Genomic DNA, 6,000 nt, shown 5'->3' with positions numbered 1-6,000 from the left:
CAGTTGGTACTCAAGTATCTAAAATGAAACCAAATAGAGATAAAAATCCCAACTGTGATATATTAGTGTATGAGAGAGAGGTCTTGATTGAATTACAAACATGTGAATTGTCATTAACCAAACCTGTAAATCTTCCAGATGAATGTATAGTAATGTCTAAGAAAAGTCTAAGAAAAAGAATACTGAAATTACAATCAGAATTAGGTGGCAATGTAGCTGTTCACTCCAAGCACCCAAATAGAGAAACAATTACGAATGCAAACGAAGGAAATAACATCATAATGGAAACCAACAACGTTATATGCCAGAATAACCGGTCTGTAGAGGATATTCCTGCAAGCACATCAGAATCTGATACAGCCACCATTGAAGTTGTCGAAGATAACTCAGGACTTAAATTACCAACAGACACATATAAAACTTGCACAGGAAACAAGATAAGTGTCACTCAAACAATTATAGATTGCCTTGACTGGAAAGAAGTGTCATCAACAGAAGTTGAAGGAGTAAAGGAAATTGAAGTTGAAATTCGAGGAAAACTGAAGATAAAGTCTTCACAAGAAGTTTTGGCAATGAAAGATTTACGCACAGATGTTATTCTTAATTTGAATAATTGAATTATTTTTCTTTTTATACATTTATCTTCATGGTATTTCTTTGTGATAATTCTTAAAATGTATTGCAAGTTATTACCATTTAAAAATGCATTTATGACCTATAATCAAAACAGAAGTTTTCTTTTTATTTATAAACTATGACAAAGCAATATACTTACATTCTGACCTCAACATATTTTTATAGTTATAAATTAATAAAACTAAATAATATCGTAAAAAAATGATTTTACATTTTAATATTCCTGGAAAATTGTCTGTAATAGTATGCTATGATTTTTAGTATAACTGAGAATCGGTTCTAATCCAGCAGATATTACAATCGGTTTCGAAGCCATACTGGAATATGTATTAATTTCATTGTATTATATCGTAATATAGGCAGTTTACTACAGCTAGTAAAATGATTATAGAATTAATTACAATATTTATGATTTTTGTTTAATTTTACAGAAAAATTATCTTTAATACTATACAATACATTTTTCAGTATGGCTCAGAACCGATTATAATCCAGCGGTAATTAATCGAATTCAACGCCATTTTGGAAAATGTTTTAACAAATGTTCATATAACGCACATCACCGTGAGAGAGAAAGTTTTACACTGACTTAAAGCAAAAAAATACAATGACTTGCGTTTTTATAAATTTCACAACTGTGCACTAAAGGGTTGGTTGGTGGTTGCCTAGAAATGGGGGAGTGAGAAGGGGTATTAGGGGGGTGTTGGACCCTTCCCTGAATTTTATATGGGGTGACGCAAATTTCAGATCTAAGTTTTCGCTATTTGATTTACTATTTTTCTCTATAAGATAAAAGCAATGCTTGCTAGATTATCTAATTCGCTATAATATAAAGAGAAATTTTTCTCAAATCGCCGAATCTGGGGTCTGAAATTTGCGTCACCCTTCCAACCTGACGCAAGACGCATAACTGCTACGACCGTGGCATAATTTTGTCCACTATCAAAAATTTGATGCTGGCTATGATGAAAGTGGTACCTTTTGCTTGCGCGGTACATTTTTAGTATGGGGGAAATACCTTGGCCTATAAACAGGTGCTTTTATTATACTATGTACAGTTAGGACAGAGGTTGTGAAATAAAGTGTTGGTTGTCTGTTGCCTAAATTCCCTAGGTGGTGAAGCAACACGTTTAGTTAATTTATAAGGGATCTAAAGGGATAAGAAAATTGCCGATAAATTGAAGTACAAACCAAATGATGATGACAAAAATTACCCCTGCTTTAGATTAAAATTAGTGGGTGAAACGTTTAAACACTAAACTTAATGAACCAACCAATAAAAACTCAAAAGTCCTAAAAGTTATCAAGAAATCGTTATTATAAAACTTTGGGGACTAGTGTAATATACAGCCCATTGTCCTCTCATTCTTTCGCGCGGTCAATTTATCGATGCTCTGAGGTCTTTGGACGAGCACTTCAAGTCATAGAGAACCTCACCTCCTCTTTAGTTTTAAGTTTAAACAAGGATGACAACATACATAAAATTAAAGCTCTGAAACGTTAGGACAAACGAACAGAATATAAATGTATAAAAGTCGAAACAAAAATGTAACTAAATTTGTTGAAAAAGTGCTTGATAATGTTTAGGGACATACTATTTTTAGGACTCGATTATAGAGATGCTTCGCGTATAACATTGTACTTTGTTGTCCTAGGAATAAATCGGATAGTTTTGACTTTCTTAGTGTTGCTTCGCTTTTTAAATCGTACCTAACTACTTCGGGAATCACCATGCAAAGTTGGGAATGAATCGATAAGACAATTCTAACTCTTTAAATTAACGGCCGAACCGACATTAATTATAGAAAAGCTTCACTTTCAACAAACTTATCAAACAATGAAAAAGTTATCTTTTAAAAAATTTTATTTTTAACACAAATAACAAATGATGGGATTTTAACGAAAGGACTTTTTCAAAAGTTTAAAATATAACATATAATGAAATTTAATGAAACATATAACAATTTAAAAAATGAAATATGATTACCTATATAATATACAATATTTGATTTTATGATAATAATTTAAATCTGCGGCTCACAAAATTTAGTTGCACATGAAACAAAGTATAGTGTCCAATAAAAAAAATGACGTCATACAATACAAATTATTAAAAGCTTTGCGCCTTAGTTTAATGACCTTAGTTTTTAAAATAAAGTATCTTTTTCATTTAAACCATAGGCCTCACCTTTCACAAAAAAATGTAATCCCGGGTTTAAAAAATATGGGGGGGGGGGGGGTTCACAAGGGCTCTGGTAGGAAATTGACAACTTATTCATACGTACTGTACTAAATCAATCATTACTTGGACTAATTTAACCAAATTAGGTTTTTGATATTTCATACAACCCCCTTGAGTTATTCATTACAGTAAAATACAATTTTAAAATTTATTTACTGTGTAAATATGCATAAATATGACGTTTTTACTGACAGTTATGTTGATTTTTACTCAAAGCATATATCTTGTAGACAATAAAATGATTATAACTTTCGTTCTATTTAAGATAAATTGATGAAATAAAAAGTACATTCAATTTTATTAAGCTGAAAAGTCACTTATTGATATTATGAAATAATAAACCACTTTGAGTGGGGGAGGGGGGGGGGCGTTGAGTATCGAAATAAGAAACTAATGTAAATTTCTTTTCTACAGTGGGTTTTAATGATTCATATAGCAGCCAAACTGTTTTAGGCAATACCCATTTGTCTGTCTGTCCCTCTGCCTCTTTTGGATTTCAATGAATTATCTAGCTTAGCCTAATTGTAATTTGTTAATGCCTCAAAGACTCTCTGTTACTATTTACCTGTCCCTCTGTCTGTCTGTCTGTCCCTCTGTCTGTCTGATCATTCACAGGTTCTCTATTGGATTTTATCTAATTAATTGTCTATTTTAGTAAAACTTTGATAATTCTTCTTGCCCGTCTGTCTGTCTATCTACTGAGTTTCTACCCTTGGTCTAACAGACTTATTCACTTAATTTATAAAAAATTAGATTTACCTAATAATATGGTGGTATCTTGTACCAAGAGATACACAAATAACCTTGTATTGAAAAAAAAACAAATAAAAATGATTCAATTTCTTCTATGAAGAAAAGTGTAATACATGTTCCTTTATTCTCTTTGTACATCAAAAATATGTTTCAAATTTATAATATCAGGTTATATTCCATTAATTTATTAACAACTAAATTTTTTGACACCCCACTTATGACTTTTAACAGCCCCCTTTAACTAAAATCAAGGGTGATATTATTAAGATTTTACCAAACCTACTTTACATAAGAAATTTATTACATTTTAAAAATTTTTTTATAAAAAGAGGATTGGGATATATCTCCCTCCCAACATTAACTTTAAAAACTATTGTAAAATATATCAAAAGTTATAAACATATATCTATCAAGATCATTAAAGGAATTAACTCAAGTTTGAGGGGGGGGGGGGCTTAATGCAACCATCTCGTAATCAATGCCCAAATTGCACTTAGAATTCGAATTTTGTTACAAAACTTGGCATGAGTAATCCTTGGTACATCTATTTTCCCAAAATGGAACAAAAAGTTGCAAAAGTGACGGCTAACAGCTGGCGGCTCAGTCCTTTAGCCGTTTTTGGGCTATATTCAGGGCGAAACTATCATTAATTGCATAGGAATCAACTTTTTGAAACATATTTTTGCTTTAAATATCCATTTTTAAAATTTCTTGTACCAGCTGCTAGAACTGGCTAAAAATGGCTGGGAGTGGCTAAGAGTATGAAGAGTATATAGGGCTTGTGACATGTCTAGGGGTAGGTTTTTATTGGTACTGAGCTCAAAAATACTACTATAAATAGTGGGGTCCATCCATTTGGCAGCTGGGGCTGTTACACAGACTGTTAAAAACCTACCTAGAGACACGTCACAAGCCCTATCTACTCATTCTACTCTTGGCCGCTCCCAGCTGAGCTGCGGCCATTAGCAAGCTGCCAAATGAATTTTTTTGTGGTATTTTAAAAATTATTAAAATAAAATTAATGGTCTTCTTATCAATAAAGGGGGGTTTGGTGCTGGAAGGTGGGCAAAATTGATATATATTGAGCTAAAATTTTTAAACTACCTAGTCCAGTAGTTACTGCATCTAAAAGAAAAACAAAATTAAATTTTTTTTTTAAGTTAGGTAAGAAAAACTGCAAAAATGGAATTTGACTTTGCAGATTTCTTGCTACACCTTCATATGTTATTATTGAGACTGCTCCATTTTTTTGGTAAATTTCAGGTTTATATTGACATACTAGAATTGAAATTTTGTAAAAATCTTTAAAATTGAGATCACACAAAAGAACTAAAAAAAACATTCTTTTTGCAGATTTCAAAAACTTTGAAGTGCTCGTGAGGTCACAATTATTGCATCACAGAAAAAAATATTTAGCATGGGTCATTTTTTTGCTTAAATCAACCACATTTTTACTGGGGGCAAAAATTTTTTCAAAATTTTTTCATGGTGGGATGATTTAATCTACAATATATACTTTTGGCTGTTGACAGCTGTTCTCAGCCATTATTGGCAGTTTTCAGCGAAATCTAGAAATTATAAAAGTGTTTTTAGTAATATGTCCTTGTCCATGACATAAAGTTATAATGTTAATTAAGAAAAGTTTAATTCCATGGAAATATTCAATTTTTTATATCCTTATAAGCCATTACCCAGCTGCCACTATTTTTGGTAGTATTTTTCAGCTCAACACCCCTTAAAACCTATCCCTAATGGATGATTCCTACGTAATTATTGCTGAAAAATGGCTAAACAGCTGAGCAAACAGCCCTTAGCCATTACTTTTCCAAATTTTTGTTCCATTTTGGGAAAAAATCTACCAAGGATTACTCATGCCAAGTTTTGTAATGAAATTCGAATTCTAGGTGCCATTTGTGCATTGATTACATGATGGTTGCCTTAACCCCCCCCCCCTTAAGCTTAACTTTTTGTTAAATTTTGAAAAACAGACCTACTAAGGATTACACAATACACATGCCAATTTTCATAACAAAATTTGGATTAATTGATTATGGGATGGTTACATTAACTCCCCCCCCCCCCCTACATATGTATGAGAGTTTCCTCATGTCTCAATTTACTAATTAAAAGTTGTACAGTACAGTTGTACAGAATATTGCAAGATTTTTTTAGTAAAGTCTGGTAATTAATTTAACTAAAAATAGATAGCATAGAATTATCTGAATCAGTGACTTGCTTAAATACACCCTCCTTAAACAACCCCAATCCCACTTTAAGGGGTGTAAATTTATTTCCTTTATACCCCTTGGAATTTATAGAGGGGTGTATCTGAGGGTGTAGGCTCTTGTCAAGAGGGTGGACATGGGTGG

The sequence above is a fragment of the Acartia tonsa genome, chromosome 11 (assembly GCF_053477335.1).
Source record: "Acartia tonsa isolate MP-2025a chromosome 11, ASM5347733v1, whole genome shotgun sequence".
Lineage (NCBI taxonomy): Eukaryota > Metazoa > Arthropoda > Copepoda > Calanoida > Acartiidae > Acartia > Acartia tonsa.
This window is presented reverse-complemented; position numbering follows the sequence as displayed.